The sequence below is a fragment of the Acomys minous genome (assembly GCF_964271855.1).
Source record: "Acomys minous genome assembly, chromosome: 3".
NCBI lineage: Eukaryota > Metazoa > Chordata > Mammalia > Rodentia > Muridae > Acomys > Acomys minous.
Window position 1 is genome coordinate 118,530,719 of NC_140485.1, and position 20,278 is coordinate 118,550,996.

Below are 20,278 nucleotides of genomic sequence, written 5' to 3' on the forward strand. Positions count from 1 at the left end.
CTAGTCAGTGCAGTGGGACATGTGTTTCCATACATGCTCTCAATTCTCAAACTTAAGACTCAAATGCCATGCTCTTCTTGAGCACCATTTTGTGTGTATGTGTTTTGTTTTTGTTTGTTTGATTTTGGTTTTGTTTTACTTTACTAAGACAAAAGGCAGTAAGACTGAGGGAGAAAAAGAACTGGGAGACAAGAGGTACATCTGTGTCTCTTTTTTCCTCTCAGAAGATGCTTGTTACCGGTGCGTGCACCCACAGAATGAGCTGTGTGTTACACGTGTGAGGAGGCTCTGGAAATAATGACAAAGCTTTAATCCATAGTTAGAATGTTAGGAAATCTGCTTTTGGATCTGTAATTTTATAATCGTGTTTGCCTGTGTTTTGATTTTCTTTTGTAATGAATGATTGGTTGATTGATTCTTCTTTGAATAAGAAAGCAAACACTAGATTATGAGTCGGCTACCGACTAACAGTGAAATGTGAGCAGATGTCAACCTTTGTATAATCTGTGGACTTGCTCAGAATAATTATTGCAACACAGTCTTATCCTTCCACTTGTTTTAAATGCAGATCAAACAGGGAAATTAGCTTTCAAACGCTTTAGTAATGAGAGACTCTCGGGTAAATAGTAGCTGTAATTTGAGCTGTTGAGTTCTTGAAGTGAATAAGCTTATATTTAAATATTGTAACTGAAATGATGTATAAACAGCATCCAGTAGAGGCAGAAGAAACATAGTTTTCCTAAGCTGTACTTCACTGGAGCCCTTTCTAAACCCAAAGCTTTTATGTGTTCATTTTCTTCAGAATCTTATACTAATAAAAATGTACTTCAAATTTCCTCAATTCTTCAGCTGAACATCTTTCTTGGGATAATGCTCTAAAAGAGGGAAAAAAAGCTTTCTTTTCTATTGAAGATACTGAGAATCTGGCTACATGGAACATTTTGTTTTTAAGTGTCTTACACATAAACTACACTAGCAACTAGTGTGAATGCTGTCCTTCTTAAAGATAAGCAACCTCCTAATTCAGGATTGACAACAGTGCTTACCCAAACCTCCAAGTGCATGTATTAGGTGTCAGTATTTAGCCTGGGGTATCGCTCAGTGGTAAAGGCCTTGTCCCTAGTGTGTAAGGCACTAAGTTCAATGCCCAACACTGAAAGAATGTGTTCCACTTGAACACTGGATATTACCTTTTTTTCCTTTTAGAAATCTCTGTGCCACAGAGAGTACAAAGGCATACTACTGTCTCCACACCTGCTTCCTCAGAGATAAGTGTCAGTGCACTTGCAATAAGTAGTGCCCTCCAGGGAGCCTAAGCTGGGCTGGATACTGATGCAGATAATGATAACGCACTCATAGCTCAAGGTTTGGGGGCATTTTGAAAGGCAGCCGAGGATACCAGAATAGGGGTAGACCCACTGTGAGGCGGGTGTCGTTCTGTTTACCAGCTAAGGAGCACTTCTGTGGCTGGTATTGCTCATTCTACAATCTTCTATTCCTCTATATTAAAGAACCTGATTTTTTCCTCCCAGATAACATTCATTCATCATATTGCATGGGGAGAGTAAACTCCATCCTGCCCTAAGGGGTGACTACCACGTGGCAGTCAAGATAGAAAGTCCCACATTCTCTCCCAATCACACTGATCATTTTTGTGAACAGGCAGAGGTGGGGATGTGTAAGGCTTCTGTCATTTAAGACAAAGACACTGGAGAGAATGGACACCAGACGTGATACAGTTTTATTTTCCCACCCTTGGAAGCTGGAAGTCAAGATCAAAGTGCCAGTAGAATTGACTTCTCCTAAGGCTTGTCTTCTTGGTATACATGACCTTGCCGCTGGCTCTGTCCACACATGGTCTTTTCTGGTGTTCACATGGGGAGCCGGATGTGATTTTTTGCATGACTTCACTTTTTCTCTTTTCTAAGAATATCAGTAATTTTGAATCGTGACTTTTATTTTTAACTTAACCATTTAGGAAGGCCCAATCTCTGAATACTGCCACACCGCAATGGGCTTCAGCCAATAATGTTGACACAGTTCAGTGTGTTGACACAACACAACCCTAAGAGTAGTTAACTCACCAACAAGGAAGTTGGTGGAAAGAACTCGAGTTCCGAATATAAGTTGGTAGAGATCCCTGTCAGCAAGTTGAACTTGCATCCGCTCTAAGTTGAAGTGGAAGATATCTACCTTTAATCTAAGAACAGTGGAACAAATGAGAAAACTGCTTATGCCATCCCTATTTTTAGACTGGAAAGCTTTACTAGTTGCTCTGTAACATGAGGCTACGGGAACGTTTCTCACTTCTGGGGAGGCAAAGACGCACCCTCTTACAGTATCCTTCAAGGAAGGTTTTAGCATTTGGGGGTTGGGTAATGATCATTCTTCCCAAGAGTTAGGAATTGCAGTTTCCAGAAGAAGCAGGTAAACGAACACAGAATTCATATAAAACCATAAGCATGTTATTTATGATTCTTTCTTCAAGCAGTGATCATTTTGGCCAGGTGCTATAAAAGAAATAAAAAACATAAAGGGAAAATGCCATGAAATTTCTAGAGTTACAAAAAGAAAAAATACAAAGTGAGTGTTTGGAATGTGCTATCTCAAAACAGACTTGCTCATATTTTTTTTTGAACCATCAGTGATGAGGATATTATCTTCAAAACAAAAAGAGAATAAACTCTCCCTGCGAACATGCTGGCCAGGGAATTAAGTAGGTCATCTTCCCTTCCCTGCCTGTCCTCCAATTCCAACTGCCCAGTCTTATCCCCAGCTTTACAGCAGACTACCTGTTGAGGCCTCTCTTTCCTCTTCTCCCAGCCCCCGGGGGCTATTCATACCTTTTCCTAGAGCCTTCCTCCCTCTCTCCATCCCTTCTTCTCAGCCTCCAACACCCACAGGCACTCTCTCCCTGGAAACCTGTTGGCCTCACTGACCTGGGAATCAGACAGACAATCTTAAATCTGCTTCCTGGGCTCCATTTCCAACTCTCCAGCCTCATCCAAGCCTTGCAATTAGCAGACAGCCTACAGGGACCTGTGTTCACTTTCTTCCTCCATTCCCTGGGGATGCTACAGATCCTTGTGGCAGACTCAGTTTTTCTACCTTTTGTGTACACCCTCCACTTCCAGCCTCTCTAGCACATCTCAGTTCCTTCCTGTTGGATCCCAAATACCTAGAGGCACCACTTCCTGGACCCACAGTGGTATACCTGGTAGAGACTCTGAAGCACTGAGACCCACAGTGACCACAGTCTCCTAAGGTACAGAGAGGACAACAGAAACCAAGGAGCAGAAAACACACCTAACAAAGGCAGGACATCAACAACTGGGATTATAATCATCCCAAACCCAGATGCCAAATGTGAGTGTAAACACACAATCAACAATTGACAGGAGACCATGTCTCCACTAGAGCACAGCCATCTTATTACAGCAGGGCATGAGAGATGCAATATAGCTGAAACACAAGCCAAGAACTTCAAAATAGCTATTATGAATATACTCGAGGACCTTAAAGATGATGTGAAACTAATGAAATCTATGAAGACACAAACAAACAATGGAAGGAAATGAAAGTTCAAGACATGAAAATAAAAATGAAATCAGTAAAGAAAATTCAAACTAAGGGGAATGGGATGAATAATTTTAGGAATCTGAACAGAAATCTCAGAGGCAAGACTCACTAACAGAATACAAGAGATTGAAGGAAGAAACTCAGTTGTTGAAAACAAGATAAAAGAAATGGATATCGCAGTCAAATAGAATGTTAAATATAAAAATTGAGGTATAAAACATTCAGGAAATCTAGGACACTATGAAAAGACCAAATCTACAAGTAATGGGAATAGAGGGAGGAAAAGAAACCCAGGCCAAAGGCACTGAAAATATTTTCAACAAAAACATAAATGAAAAATTTCCTAACCTAAAGAATAGGGTATTTATCAAGGTAGCACACAGAGCACTAAATAGAATGGACCAGAAAAGAAATTTACCTTGGCATGAAAACATACAGAATAAAGAATATTAAAAGCCACAAGGAAAAAAACCCAAGTAACAGAAATGCAGACCTATTAGAACACCACCTGACTTCTCAATGAAATTTTAAAATCCAGAAGAGTGCAGATAGATGGTCTACAGACTCTAAGAAACCACAAATGCCAGCCCAGACTACAATATCCAGCAAAACTTTCAGTCATAATAGATAGATAAAGAAAGACATTCCATTATAAAGCTTTACTTAAACAGTATCTTTATTTACAAATGCAGCTCTACAGAAGGTACTGGGTGGGGCAGGGGATTCAACCAAGTTTAAAACACAAGGTATAAATAGTCTCAGAATTAGAAAATCAAAAGGGAGTGGGGAGGACTCATACTACAATAACAAAATAACAGAAATCAACCAACCCTGCTCATTGATAACTCTCAACATCAATGGTCTCAGTTCCTCAATAAAAAGACACAGAATAACAAACTGGATTTGAAAACAGGATCTGTTATTCTGCTGCATCTAAGAACCAGATCTCACCATCAAGGATTGACGTCACCTCATGATGGAAGAAGATATTCCAAGCAAATGGACCCAAGAAGCAAGCTGGTGTGGCCATTTAAATATCTGACAAACTGACTTCAAACCAAAACTAATCAGAAGACACAGGGTAGGACACTATATACTCATCAAAGGAAAAGTCCACCTTGCAATTCTAAATACCAATGCCCCAAGTGCAAGAACACTCAGATTCATAAGATAAACACTGCTACAGCTAAAATCATGTATTGACACTCACACAGTAATAATGAGTGACATCACTGCCTCACTTGCACAGATTAATAGGTCATTCAGTCAAAAACTAAACAGAAATGGAGCTAAGTGATGTTATAAATCAAATGGACTTAACAGATATTTACAGAACATTTCACCCATAGAAAAATGAATCTACCTTCTTCTCTGCACCTCATGGGTTTTTTTCCCCAAAATTGACCACATCCTTGAACACAAAGCAAGTCTCAACAGATACAAACACAAAAAAACAAACAAAATCAAAACCCCACAAAAACTCAGCCTACCAACCAAAAAAAACAAACAAAAAACCCAAAACCAACCAAACAAAAAACCTAACACCCAGGATAGCATCTGACCACTAAGGATTAAAGCTGGGTATCATCAACAGCAAGAAAAACAGAAAGCTTATGGACACTAAACAACTTGCTACTGAATGAAAAATGAGTCAAGTCAGAAATGAAAAAGAAACAAAAAGCTTTTTCAAATTGAATGAAAATGAAAAGACAGCATACCCAAAACTTACGTGGCACAATGAAGGCGGTTCTAACAGGTAAGTTCGTAGCACTAAGTGCCTATGTTTTAAAAATGGAGAGAGATTCAGTTAGTAACTTGACAGCACTACAACAAAAAGAAGAAATTACACCTAACAAGAGTCTACAGCAAAAAATAATAATAATAATAATCAAACTCAGAGATGAAACCAATGAAGTAAGAAAAAAATGATACAAATAACGGAACAAACAAACAAACGACCCACAATGAAACAAAAAGATGGTTCTTTGAGAAAATCAGTAAGATTTAAAACCCTCATCTAAATTAACTAAAAGGCAGAGAGAGACTATGCAAATGAACAAAACCACAAATGAAAATAGTAGACATAACAACAGACACTAGGGAAATCCAGCAATTATAAGGGTACACTTTAAAAGTTTGTGCTACACTAATTTGAAAAATCTAAAAGAAATGGATAGGATTCTCAAAATACATCACCTACCAAAGTAAAGTCAAGATCAGATAAGCAGCTTAAACAAACCCCTAAACCACAGCAACACTGAGTTTCCCATCCAAAAAAGTCCAGGGCCATATGCTTTTCAGCAGAGAATCCTACTAGACTTTCAAAGAAGAGTTATCTCCAATACTCCTCAAATTATTTCACAAAATAGGGACAGAAGGAATATTGCCCAGTTCTTTTTACAAGGCCACAGTTACCCTGACACCCAAACCACAAAGAGACCCTACAAAGTGAAAGAATTATAGACCAATTTCCTCAAAGAACATAGATGCAAAAAAAATCTCATTAAAAATTACAAACTGAATCAAAGAACACATCAAAAGATCCACTATGACAAAGTAAGCTTCATCCCAGAAATGCAGGGATGGTTTAACATACTTAAATCAATAGATGTAATCCACCATATAAACGTACTGAAATAAAAAACCCCGCATGATCATTTCATTAGATACAAAAAATGCTTTGACAAAATCCAAAACTTCTTCATGCTAAAAGTCCTGGAGAAACCAGAGATAAAAATGAATATAACTCAACAAAATAAAGGTAATTTACAGCAATCCCACAGCCAACATCAACCTAAATGGAGAGAAACTCAAAAATATTTCCACTAAAATTAAGGACAAGACAAAGTTGTCCACTCTCTTTACACCTCTTCAATATAATAACTTAAGTCTTAGATCCAGCAACAGGACACATGTAAGGGATCGAGGGGATACAAATAGAAAAGGAAGAAGTCAAAGCATCTTTTTGCAGATGATATGATTGTACACAAAAAATACTCTAAAATTTGCACAAGGAAACTTGTACAGCTAGTAAACAATTTCAGAAAAGTAGTTGGATCCAAAATTAACACACAAAAATCAGTAGCTTTCCTACATAAAAGATAATAAAGGAACTGAGAAAGAAATCAAGGAAACATGCCTTTCACAATAGCCTCCAAAAAAAAAAAAATATTGAGGTAATTCTATGTAAGCGAGTGAAAGATTATATGATAAAAAATGTAAGACATTGAAGAGGATGGAACGATCTCCCATACTCTTGGGTTGGTAGGGTGAATGTAGTAACAATGCCATCCTACCAAGGCTTGAAAGGACAATTTTCATTTTCATGTGGAAACACAAAAAACACCAGGACAGCTGAAACAATGTTGAGCAACAAAAGATCTTCTAGATATCCCGCCGCCCTAATCTCAGATTATACGACAGAGCCGTAGTAAGAAGTACAGCATGGTATTGGCATTAAAACAGACATGTTATCAAAGGAATCAAATTAATGACATGGAAATACGTCCACACACCTATAGATGCCTGTTGTTGTTGTTGGTTGTGTTTGTTTTTTTTTTTTTAAATAAAGAATCCAGAAATACACATTGGAAAAAAAAAAGACAGCAGCTTCAATAAATAACGCCGGTCAAACAGGATGCCCGCACATATAACAATACAAATAGATCCACACTTACCACCTTGCACAAAGCTTAACTTCAAATGGGCCAAATACTTCAATGTAAGTCCAGATACGCTAAATCTGATAGAAGAGAAAATGGGAAATAGTCTTGAACTCATTAGCACAGGAAAAAAGCTCTCTGAACCCAACACCAATAACACAGGCACAAAGATCAACAGTTAGTGAGCCTCAGCGAAGCTGAAAAGCTCCTGTAAGGCAAAGTGCACCATCATTTAAACAAAGCACCAGAATGGGAAAATGTGTTTACCAACTACATAGCCAAGAGAGGGCTAATATCTAGCCTATGTAAAGAGCTCAAACAAACAAACAAACAAACAAACAAACAAAAACAGCCGGACCTCAAGAAAACAGCCCAGTGAAAACCGGGGGTACAGATGTGAACAGAGAATTCACGATTGACCACAACAGACTCCAACACTCACTGGAGCGTCTTTCCACTACCGCGTGAATACACACTTAGACCTGTGACCCATGCTTTATCCAAATTGTGACTAAATAGAAAAAATTAATTATCAGACTATAATTTACTTCCCCTGGTGGATACTCCATTTTACCAAAGGATCATATATCAGTAAGCTTTAAAAGAATCAGAATTTTCTACTCTCTGCAGTTGTCTGGCTGTGAGATCTTTAAAACAAGCAGTTGATCTTAACGGACTCTTTCACTTCCAATATCCTTTGCCTATACACATCTGTGACCTAGAGTAGAAGGAAAAAAAATACCAGAATAAATGCTTTCAATTGACAAAAATAATGTATGAAGATTCCACAGTGAAATCCATTATGTTAAGTTGACATTGTTAGCCTGACACAAACAAATAAAGGCATCGTTGTGAAGGATCCAAACATTTTCTAACTTCACATTTGGAGCAAATTCCCTGAGGAAATTTATTACATATATATACAAATTATATTTACACATAAACATACATGTGTACCGCTGACATTTGAAACGTGATTTGTGACACTGGAAGCAGCTTTTTTGTGTGTGTACTGAAGTAGATGAAAAACAAATATATACTGATCACACTTGGAGTCCAAGTTTCCATATAGTTAAGCTATAACAATTTCTGTCAATACTATCGAATGTTGTAAGAGTTTTTAAAATATATATTACTTTTGCTCTTATTTGAGGGTACATTTCTATGCTAATGAGTTAAAAATGATTTTGTTCCTTTGCGGTATCAAGAGGGAAAGTAAACCACTGTTTTGATGCTGATTTAATTGATGCACTTACATATTTTGCCTTCAGTTGGTTCATAAATATGTTCTTAATGTTACCAAGAAATTGATATTAAAGGCACAAAATTAAGTTTTTTAATGAGTAGCTCAGAAACAACCCAAATGCAATTTAACAGTGAAACTTGATTCTTCCTGTGGCCACTGATAGGGTGGAGCCATTGTTCATTAGTGATGCTTTGTCAAGGAGGCCCAAAGTCAGAGATATGTTCACATTCAAGTGTAACATCCTTAAGTAGCTAACTGCTTCCAAATGCACCACTTTACTCACAGATGTTTTGGCTTTATTCTGTTCCTGTAACATGGAATAAATATTTCCTAAAGTAGGATGATAGGTTCTTTTTGTAAAAGTTGCACATCATCATTGTAAATATCAGGTTAAAAAAATCTTCAACATACATGAATCTTTTAGGAATGTGAAGATATGAAGACAAATCTAATGGACAAGTGAACAAACAAACAATGAATTATGTTCTAAAACTGAGAAAATACATCTTACTTTCTTTGGAATCATGATTAAAATCTAGTCTATCAAGAAGTAATAAAAAACTCTTGGAACAAAACAATTAGATATAAGTCAAAAATTAAGAGGAAACTGATTTGTGTTAGGACAGTAAACAATCATTTCTGATTTTTCATACTGCTGTGATTCCTAATACATATAAATTACATGTACTAATGTGCTTCACCGTGACACTTGCTTACATGCCCACTCGGGCATTTGTTCCCAGCTGACTTTCCTTAGACTTCCCAGTCTCCTCACTCTTTGTTACTTTTTTTCTCTACAACTTTCAGGTTATTTTGTTTATTTTAAAAGATTTTTCCAGCCTCCACACATGTTATGTGGTTAAACAAAGGCTCACGTCCTTGTCAAAAGTGCAGCATTCAGTGGTTCTTCTTTAGCCACGCTGATGGCCATTTCACTAATGCACAGGGAGTCAAAACCTGGAATAAGAGCCGTAATATTTATTGTCCCAAGGTGAATGTCTTTCCCCCCCAGTCCTAGAGAGTAAACTCAAAGTTTCATTCATGCTAGGCGAGTGCTCCGCCACTGAGCTACAACTCGGCTCCCGAGATACACAATCTACCTGCAGAATAACACGTGAGGAGATGGCTCCGTATGTCAATTTTGCTAGCATAAGACTTCTTTTGAACACTGTTTTGTTCACACTGTTTCGTGTGATGGCCATCTCCAGAGCCATCTCTCTAGCCGTTTTTATTGGCTGAAAACATTTGAAATTATTGCATTTTTATCGCTTGGCATATGCACACATAAGGGTAAAGCCACACATGTAAATAGTCAATGTGAAATTAGAAAAGTGATTAGAAAAGTAACTAGAAAATATATCATATTGGAACTAGAGAAAAAACTATTCATAGAAGAAAATATAAAAATATTTTATTATGTTTATGATGTTTAAATTTTTGTACCAAGTGATAGAATCAGGTGTTACTGTTATTTTTATAAAAGAGTGTTTGTTTCTCTTAGCTTATTTCTTAGCCCTGCCATCACACAAACATTGAGATTCTTTTATATTCATTCATAAGGCTTTAAAACACAATCTTGAGCAGTTTGTTCTTAACTCTCTATGCTATCCTGACTCCATCTTTGCTCCAGCTGAACCTCTGCCTGTGGCTGCATCTCCCAATTTAATCCCCTATGTCTTCTTCTAACTCCTCCTCCCTCTAGTGGCAGGAAGTCCAGCCCCATTCTCTCCCCTGCTCACCGATTGGCTATAAGCTGCTTTATTGACATATCAGGGGACATCCACATTTAAAGAAATCAGCATTTAAAGTACACAATAACCTTATGCCTACCCTCAGGGCTATTTGTCAAGGTGCTTCTTCTATGTTTGTCCATTTTTGAAACATTCCATAATTTAAAAAAATTTAAAGAAATCAAGACTATTCCACTTAAAGCAAGAAAAGTGATTTAGCTTTTATGTTATGAATAAGAACTAACTGTTTTCTGCCTTCGTAAGTAGAGTTAGAAATTTAGATAAAGCGCCAGGCTCACTTTCCCAGTTTAATGAGATTTTAAATGTTACCATAGGTTACAAGGAAATGTTTATGGGCTTCTTTCTGAGCATCCTCACACTGGGGCCAGATCCTTATCTTTCTTAAGCATGGGTGGCCCTGGCTTAACTAGAACCACATCTCCTCTCCATTAACCTCTGGGCTTCTGGGTATTATTGAAACACAGTAACAGTAAGATGAGGAGGTGGAGAGAACAATCACAGATACAAACAGTGAAGAGTAAACACCCAACACAGGCCACATAATAAATATTTGAAAAAAAATAATGTCTTCTTCCATTTTTGGTCCATGATTCCCAGTCACCAAGCAGACTGTGTGTCTCCTCATTCAAAATTTTAAGTTGTTTTTTTTTAATTTATGTACTGAATCTTCTGGGAACGTGTCTTAAAGACAATCCTCCATTATCCAGCCAAATGACCATCAAGTAAAACATCCTGATTTCCCTTTTCCTCTTCTGTATTCAGCAGCCGACTAGCCATGTCCATGAGCGCACTTATACTAAGGCAGGGCGTGGCCTAGCCCAACATCTGGAAATGGACTTGGATCATATCTCTTAACTTCCGGTATTTCTGGACAATAAGCCATGTGCACAGACTCCATACTCCAAGTTTACAGATCCGCCATTTCCTCCTTGCCATTCCCCAGTGTTTGTTTAGATATGACCGCCCTGAAATACAACCCATTTTGATAGAGACCAATTAGTCTGTCTGTGTAGATGGGGGAAAAGAGGTTTGTGCCTTTCCTACTTGATGTTCAACTAGGGTTGGCATGGTACTTACTGAAGAAAAGAGCAGCTGTGAACACAAGGCCTTTACATTTAATCTCTATAAAGGTGAACGTCCCAGAAGACTTCCTGGCCAATCCTGATAGGAAAGCAAGAGAAATTTCACCACTATGAGGCATTTGGGCTGTTTCAGTCCTTGCCATGTTCCTGGAGCCTAGAATCCCACACTGTTCAAGGACGCTGCTCAAAATACATCTGATAAATAAATTCTTCTTAGATGTTCTAAGGTTCCATTATTCCCCCAAATACTGAGATTTTTATGAGTATTTTTTTAAAAGTTCCAGATAGACATTAAAGTACCTAAGTATAAATGAGATCATTGACATTTTTTAAGTGTTGGTAAAATTTGGGTAATACAAGATTACTCTTTCGATAATTGTGTTTATTTTTAAGGTACAACAGACTTCATATTTACTTGTGAATTAAATCTACATACATGCTTAGGAGAAATTATACATTGCATAGGTTTGCTTATGTCCATCCCCATTTGACAACTGTCTGACTTCCTCCTCACTGGTCTTCCTCAAATACTAGCTGGCATTAAATTCTTTTGTGGTACTGCCCTAGTATAATGTGCTGCCAGATTGATTTGGCTTGTATACCACAGAGTTATATGGTAGACATAATTGAAGACTCAGGCCCATGAAAGAGCCTTTATCTTTGTCTGCAGCATGAAACATAAAAGGACAATACTTGAAAGAACTAAAAAAGAGGCCAACTGGATCCCAGAGATCCTGACACAGTCACAAGATCCCAGCTGATGAATTGACCGAAAATGACCAAGCACCGGGAGACGTGAGATTTCATTCTACATTTGTCTTAAATTTGTCGATAATGTAGAGAGTTAGTTAGGAGCTTTCCTCTTACTCTTCTTTGTTTTGTTTTGTTTTTTCAAGACAGGGTTTCTCTATGTAGCCTTGGCTGTCCCAAACTCGCTTTGTAGACCAGGCTGGCCTGAAACTCACAGTGATCCACCTGCCTGTGACTCCCGAGTGCTGGGATTAAAGTGCAACACCACTTTCTGGCTCCTCTTAGTCTTTAGTATGGTATTAAGTTATTTCGAATTCTCAAACTATGTGTGCCTTTTCCTACCACACTTCAGTGGCAGGAATGTAGAAATTATCAAAGGAAAAATGCATCCTCTACAAACCAGTTTACTTACTTTTTAAAATGAGCCCTCCTTTAATGTGTCAAAACTATTTTTTAAATTCAGTAATGACTAAAACTTTGGTTTTCACATTTTAAAGAAATTCATTATTCTATATCCCCAAATCAGAAATTTCCCATCCTTCTGTTTAATATTTGTTTTCTATTCTTATGCATTTTAAAAAGATGCAAGCAGTTATAGCTCATATGTTTGAAACAACAACAAAACAACAAAGGACCAGTGATTCACAGTCTGAAAGCAAATGCCCCTCTACTTCTTATGGTTCTATTAACCATGGACCCCAGATGAGTAGGGTAGGTGTGTTAGGGACGGAGGGTTATGTTGAGTTATCTGGATAAGCAAAGTCCCAAATGCCTGACAGATGGCAGGCCGAAGAGTCAGAGAAGAAAGGGGAAATCTCCATTGCTTGAGGGACTTTGGCCTTTTTCTTTATAGAGATCTTCAACTGATGAGCTCAGTAGATCAAAGCACTACTTGAACAAACGTGAGGACCTGTGTTTGAATCCCCAGAATTCACATAAAGCAGTATATAATAACATGAGCATTTTAATCTCACTTCTGCATGGGCATGAGAAACGGGTAGAAACTCTGGAAGTCTGCAGGTCAGCTAGCTTACTGTATGCAGCACAAAAATAACAAAGAGATCCTGTCTCAAACAGCATGGAAGGAAAACACCGACAGCTATTCTCTGACTATGCACATGTGCACACATGCACACCCATTGTGTACACACACACACACACACACACACACACACACACACCCTTCAACTGACTAACCAAGGCCCACCCACATTACAGAAAGTAAGACTTTGCTGAGACATCTGATCTGAGCTGTGATCCAGGACTCCATGGCCTGGCCAAGTTGGCACATAAAACTAACCATTAAAATGTCCAAACTAGTGCTCGCTTTGGCAGCATGTATACTAAAATGTCCGAACTAAATAATACACATTGCTCATTTCCTAAGGATGCTATCGTGCCTGGTGCATGTCAGAGAAGCATAGTTTTTAGGCACGTTGGGTAACGAAGTGTACCATTCTTGAGACACTCAACTCTTCTCTACTGCATTTCAGGAACAATCAAGTCTAGAAGGTTTTCATTAACTCCAGAACAAGAGCCTTGGAGGTGAACAGATCTCCCGGAACAGTTTCCTGCCAAGGCTCTACATGAGGGAGTCTCTAGAAATACTTTGGTCCACACAGACACTTGACTGACCAGTGTTCAGAGACTGAGAAAGATAGACTGTGTTACGTGTATACATCCCTTCTTTCTAATACAACTGACTCAAAGCTCAGGAGAAAGTGAATCAGCTTGCCTTGGGACAGAGCAGAGGGGTGGCTTGTGTGTGCATGGAGGAGGGAAGTGACAAGAGCTGTCCAGGGACATATGTACCTGAGCCAAAGTATGAAAGCATGTTGGATATCAGAGATGGTCGGCTGGATTCGGATTTCACACTTTACTGCAAGCTAGCAGTGCTAATTAGAGAACGTTCGTTACTTTTTCCAGTTGTCCAGTCCATTACAAAACGTGGTCTCCAAAGCTTCACAGGAGGATTAAATATGACAGTGTATGTAAAATGTCCCATAACATAGTTTCCAATGATGCTGACAAAGATGATGATGGATCATTAAGTGCCAGGTACTTCGATTTGCTCCGAGACTCTACATGGGATCGGGTACAATGTGAAAAGACCTGATCTCACGGCAAAAGACCAAGTAAAAAGAAACTGATTTTATGAAAGATAACATCTATGTTTTAAGTTTATAGGTTTAAAATATGAAGCAGGAAGGATATTGTTTGATGAGGGACCTTCTGCGAGTCATAACTCAAGAGAAGGTTGACTTCTTGAAACAATTTATTCCAGGAGACTTAAAAATGCCAGTAAACACATTTCATCTGATTTTGTCTTTCAGTGCTTGGATGTTACCAGGGTATTGTGTGTATCAGCCAAGCTTTCCAGTGACTGAGCTACATCTCTAGGCTAGCTGAGGTCTTTTCAGGGAGTCATTAGTATGTAACATTCACAACTTGATGACTCCTGCTGCCCCAGTGTGTTTGTGTCACCCATTTGTTTGAGTCGTACTGATTTAACATTTTTTGTGTGTCTTTGGTGTCAGGAAATGTCTTTACTTTTCATTGCAGTTCAGAATTTCAGAAGCTACACTATTTAACAAAAGTGAACACAATGGACAATCTGTATTACGTAAGTCAGACAAATTTTAGTATTTAGTGTCTGCTGATTGTCATCTGGAGGCATGGCTTCGAAATAACTCATTTTTTCTTAGTTGTCTGTTGCTCTTTGCCTAGGGTGGAGGTTCCCTGAGATCCCTTCCATTCACATTAGCATGTCTATTTCTGTTGTCCCTTTTCCAGTCATGTTTGGGCATCCACGTGGGGAGACTTCATGGATGTAGCTTCTGACATTTCTAGGAGACACAATCTCACAGCAGACTCCAGGGAAGAACACAGCAATTGATTATACATACCAAATGGTCAAGCCATACAAGGGAAAACATAAACACACATATATATTTTATATACATATATGCATACATAATCCTTAATGCTATTATATATAGATATGTATATATTATAAAGATATAATATGATTATATCTATATAAAGTATCTATAAGATCTATTAGATGGATATGTATAATATATATAAAACACAATTTTTAAAATTTAAAACAATTTTAAAAGATAGCAAAGTGGCAAGAGTATGTGAAAGGGTTTAGATGAAGAAAAGAGATGGGAAAAAAGGTGTAACTATATTATCTATCAATCATCTATCTATCTGCCATCTCCCTATCTACTTTAAAATAACTCAGAAAGGTAATTTTCTAGGAAACTTTTGAAAATGTTTTATGATATAACATCAACTTTGAAATGTGTACTTAACAACAAGTGTAGGAAACTGGGAGGGAAAAAACGCCTTAAGAGACACCAGTTCCACTCATTTGTAACAAAACAAACAACCTTTTGGTCTTTGAAAGTGTAAACACACACTTTAAATAGAATTAAGATGGCAACATGCTGTTGGCCAAACCAGAGCACTGACTAGAATGGACAACAACTATTAACAACAACTAACTATCCCTCCACACGCGGAGTTGACACCTTTCATCAACCATGGAGGCTTAGGAGCTGCGGTCAAAAGATTAATTAATTAATTAATTAATTAATAAAAATTCTGCATAGTCTGAATTTTAATATTCACATTTAAGATAATAAAACTTTATTTCATATCATAACTTAGACTATGAAACTCCACTAAATATCCCATTAGCATAACTTAGATTTTGGATATAATAAAAATACAAAATTCTTACATTATCCTGGATACTATAACTATTCAATAAGAATTGAGAAATAGTTGAGTTATAACTTTCTTCATTCATAGAGATGAGAGAAATATGTTCTACAACAATCTGTGCCGTTTCTTTATTCAACCAGAGCCCTGACCCTGAGTACACGCAACAGTTAAATTTATTGCTGTGATTTTTTTTTTAAGTGCCTGACCCAAGCAACTGAAGGAAGGAAGGTTCGGCTCACAGTTTGTTTTGGCTTACACTTTCAGGAAATATATAATCCACTGTGGCAGGGGAGGTGTGTGGCAGGCACAGGAAGCAGTTGGTCACATGGCCTCTACCGACAGGATCCTTTCTCCTTTCCATTTAGCCCTGGGACTCCAGCCCATGGAACTGTGGTGCCGATAACCCATATTTAGACTGCGTCTCCCTCGGTTAGCCTAATTGAGAAAATGCCTCAGGGACCTGCCTAGAGATTTTTTTTTTCCCAAACTGTTTCTACTCCCACCAAGTGGACATCAAGATCAACCCATCACAATGTGGTAGCCAGGACCAACTCCTTCCTGTGTCTGCTTAAGCTGCGTTTTCAATGCTTCAAAACCATATAGGACAATTTCCTCTTTAAATTAATATAAACTAGCAAACTATGAAAATCTCTTCCCGCATCTGTCTTGGTTACTTTTCTATACACCCGTGACTAAGGCAACTTACAGAAGAATGAGTTTATCTGGGTTTTAACATTTCAGAAAGTGAGTCCGTGATCCTCATGGTGGAGGGCATGCTAGCAGGCAGCCAGACGTGGTGGTGCTGGGGCAACAGCTAATACCGCCTGTCTTGATCCACAATCAAAAGACAGAGACAGAGAAAGGTAAGGGGGCGAGGGGCGGGGGGGGGGGGGGAGGAGGGAAGAGCGAGAGCAAGATGGGGAGAAAGAGCTGTGGGAGGGGAGAGAGACAGAGAGACAGAGACAGAGAGACAGAGATAGACTGAGACAGAGAGAGAGACAGAGACACAGAGAGACAGACAGAGACAAGGATGGAGGGAGAGAGAGGGAGAGAGGGAGGGAGCGAGGGAGGGAGAAGGAGGGGGGAAGGGAATGGAGCAGGGTTTTTTGCAACCTCAAACCCCGCCCCCAGTGACGCACCTCCTCCTACAAGGCCACAGCTCCTCATTCTTTCCCTGTCACTTCCATCAAACATTCCAGACGATGGGGACCAATTCCGTCAAACTACCACAAAGTCTTTTTTTCTTCTCAGAATGCAGCATTCTATAGAAATAAGGTCGTAGAATTGTAAATGTTTTTGCAGTTCTTTCCTAAAAGAAAAATATTGTACAGACACAAAAAACATGCTTCTTATGAACCCATTAAAAATAGCATCACCCTTTTTCTCAGAATCAATAAACAAAAATATATGGGATTACAATTACTGGCTGCAAGAATTCTAATCTTGGAGGAATTGAGTAAGTATATTTACAATGTGCTTTCCAGCAGGGAGTGAAACAAAGCCGTGTTCTACAAAGCAGAGCACACGATGTGTCAACCCGGCCGTAATGTGGGTTTCAGAGAACAATATTCAAACCAGCGACTTTTATTACTCAGACAAATTCATTTCCATAAGTTAAATTTATCCATAATGCTTTAAAATTTATTAAATTGTAAAACACTTCACATCAGCACCAGTACAAATATTTAGACGTACATGCCAGCTGTTGAGTGTAGCCCTGTCACAGGAAACTTGGCGTATTTCCAACCACATGTCTCTACTGTGTCCAAAACAGAGCATTTAACAACACAGACCTTCTGGGCTGAAGGACCATGAATTTCCAAAAGAGCATTATTTGAGAGAGAATGAAGTACGTATTGATGCAAAACCATTAGTCAAGGTAATAAAGCCGAGCATCAAGGACATCTCCTAACGGCTTGGTACCATTAAAAGCCAGAGATGCTTGCAAACATATAAACTCATATGTGCTCACATCCAAAACAGCTGTGAGAGCTAACACTCCCTCTCTCCTCCTTGCCCTCTCTCCACTTCCTCTGTGTGTGTATGTTTGTGCTGTGTAGATTTTTTTTTTCATTTTATGCTTTGATAATTTCATACGTGTATGCGCTGAATTTGGGTCATTTTACCCCTCTCTTACTCTCCTTTCTCTTCTGAAACCTCTTCCCAACGAACCTCCTCCTGCAGGGATCCCGAAGATCTCACCTCTCTCTGAGGGACTGTGGGCACTTAACACGGGGTAGAAGAGAGGGTGTCGTTGACATGAGATAGGGCTTCGCTCTGTATCCCAAACATCACACATAGCTTACACTGACCCTGACTTCACAAGCTTGGCCAGCCTCGGACGTGCAGATGCCAGCATCACAGGCATGCAGCACCAATACCAGCACAGCTAACAGCTTTTATTGCTTGTTCTGTGTTGCCTGGGTGATTTGCACAGTTTTACTACTATGTCTTTTTTTTTTTTAAGTGACACATGAGACATCACATTGTTTGTTCAAGTCTGAACGCATACTTCAAATCACTGTGCTATGCAGCGCTCTCTCTCTCTCTCTCTCTCTCTCTCTCTCTCTCTCTCTCTCTCTCTCACACACACACACACACACACACATATATACACACACACACACAAATGCATTGATTCACAGTATATAGAAGACATCTGATTAAATATTACTTGGTGGAATGTCAGGAAAGTCTAAGAGATTTCTTGGCGTGATTATGGACTTGTAAGTTAATATTATCTCAAATACATACACAGTGGGTATTTACTCCCTAAACCTCTTTATTCCTCCCACTCCTGCAGACTCCTTTTTCACAAGTAGTACTTTCATGTCCTTAGATACTCCTTTTTCACCCCCAGGTGCAGGTCTTGTGCAGGTGGCCGCCAGTGCTTTGTCAAATCCAGAAGACAGCATTTTATACCATTCTGCTTCTCACAAGGCCTTTCTGCCCCTTCTTTCGTGATGTCCGTTGATCCTTAGAAAGGGTGATGTAGATGTCTCATTTAGGCCCGAGTACTCAATAGTGACCTATTTTCAGCACTTGGACCAGTTCTGACTTTTCATGTTAACCATCACCCACTACAAAAAGAAGCTTTTCTGGCCACGGATGAGAGTAGAACTAATACAAAGGTATTAAATAAATATTTAGAAGGCACTTTAACTATGTTTCCCGTTAGCCAAACATCAGTAGCACTCTCCTCTGACTTCCCCGGTCATTTATGTTTGTTTGGTTTGTTTTACCAGGTTTATAGTACCAGCCATTAATTTCCTCCTTTGGAGCGGGCCTCAAATCCAATCAGTAATCAGCTGGTTACCCCTAAAACATTCATGCCACTGTCGCACCAGTAAGCACATCTCACCTGTCAGATTTTTATTGTGGCATGCATGGTTCGCAGCTTGCTAAGACTACTGAAGGCATTTCTCCCCCACACTGATAGCACCTCATGACACGATGGATACTAGACAGCAGGGAGGAAGTTTCCACTTCAGTTTCAGAATGCGTTCTGTATCCTGTATCCATAACATGTGGTGTCTTTAGCAATAAAGCGTTATTATTTAGTTTGTGTGGGTGACCAAGAGCAGTGGAATCACTTCTATTGCCAAATGAGTACATTCTTTGTGAGTGTGTGTACGTATACATGCTCACATGCACTTACACATGTGTGCACATATGCAGGCACATATATCATCTTCAATCACTCTCTGTCCTGGTTTTTCAGACAGTCTCTCACTGGGTCTGGAGCTCTTCGATTAAGGCTACACTTCATGTTGTGTTCCTTGGTTTCTGTTTCCTTTCTGGCTGTTTGGCCCGAGGATGCTACGGTTGAGTAGAGAATCTCCATTATGGTTGGGGACTGGTCTTCTGATGGCCGGCATGGCCTCTGGTCCAGAAGGAGATTTCCATCCAAGTTGGGCGCTGGAGTTCTGGCAGTAGGTATGGGTTCTGGTATAGCCAGGCGGGAGGGGGCTCCTCCACAGGATATGGTGATAGAAGGGGAGGGCCAACTGGGGGCTAGCTGTACAAGCACTGGGAGGTTGGGACAGTCCACCTGCAAGCAGTCTACGTAGGGTTCTGGGTGCCAGCGTGGCCTTTGGTGGAGCAGGGGGCTTCCAGTGGAGGTGTGGGCAGGGATGTGGTGAGGAGGAGAAGAGGGGCAGTTAGGTGTAGCCTAAGAATTTCTTTTAATTCATGTAAATTGAAAATAACCTGGGTGTCCAAACTATCAAAAAGGCTTTACTGGGAAACACCAGCTGAAGAATAAATAATAAAGGCATGAATATGTTTAGGTCAGCAAGCTTGAGATGAACCTCATTCTTTTTTCTCTCTGTGTGTGAAAGACTGTCTTTGGAAATTTGTTTCACACTCCTGGACTCTCTGTACACGACACTAAGTGTCGAGGGAAGTGCAGGGCATATGCCCTCCTTCTTGTGTAAGGCCTATAATTCAGTTCCAGATTTTTCTCTGTGTTTC

The 20,278-nt window shown here is 39.2% G+C and overlaps 1 long non-coding RNA gene across 3 annotated transcripts in view; it reads left to right on the forward strand.

Annotated features, from left to right (window-relative positions):
* The window catches only part of LOC311595154, a 71,987-nt gene that overhangs the window by 42,321 nt on the left and 9,388 nt on the right, over positions 1 to 20,278 (forward strand). For 2 of the 3 annotated variants that reach the window (XR_014778331.1, XR_014778332.1), the window contains 3 exons: positions 11,991 to 12,115; positions 14,633 to 14,693; positions 16,547 to 16,668. This is a non-coding gene — a long non-coding RNA (uncharacterized lncRNA). Of the gene's footprint in view, positions 1 to 11,990; positions 12,116 to 14,403; positions 14,540 to 14,632; positions 14,694 to 16,546; positions 16,669 to 20,278 lie in introns of all 3 variants that reach the window. The other variant, XR_014778330.1, reaches the window with a different exon arrangement.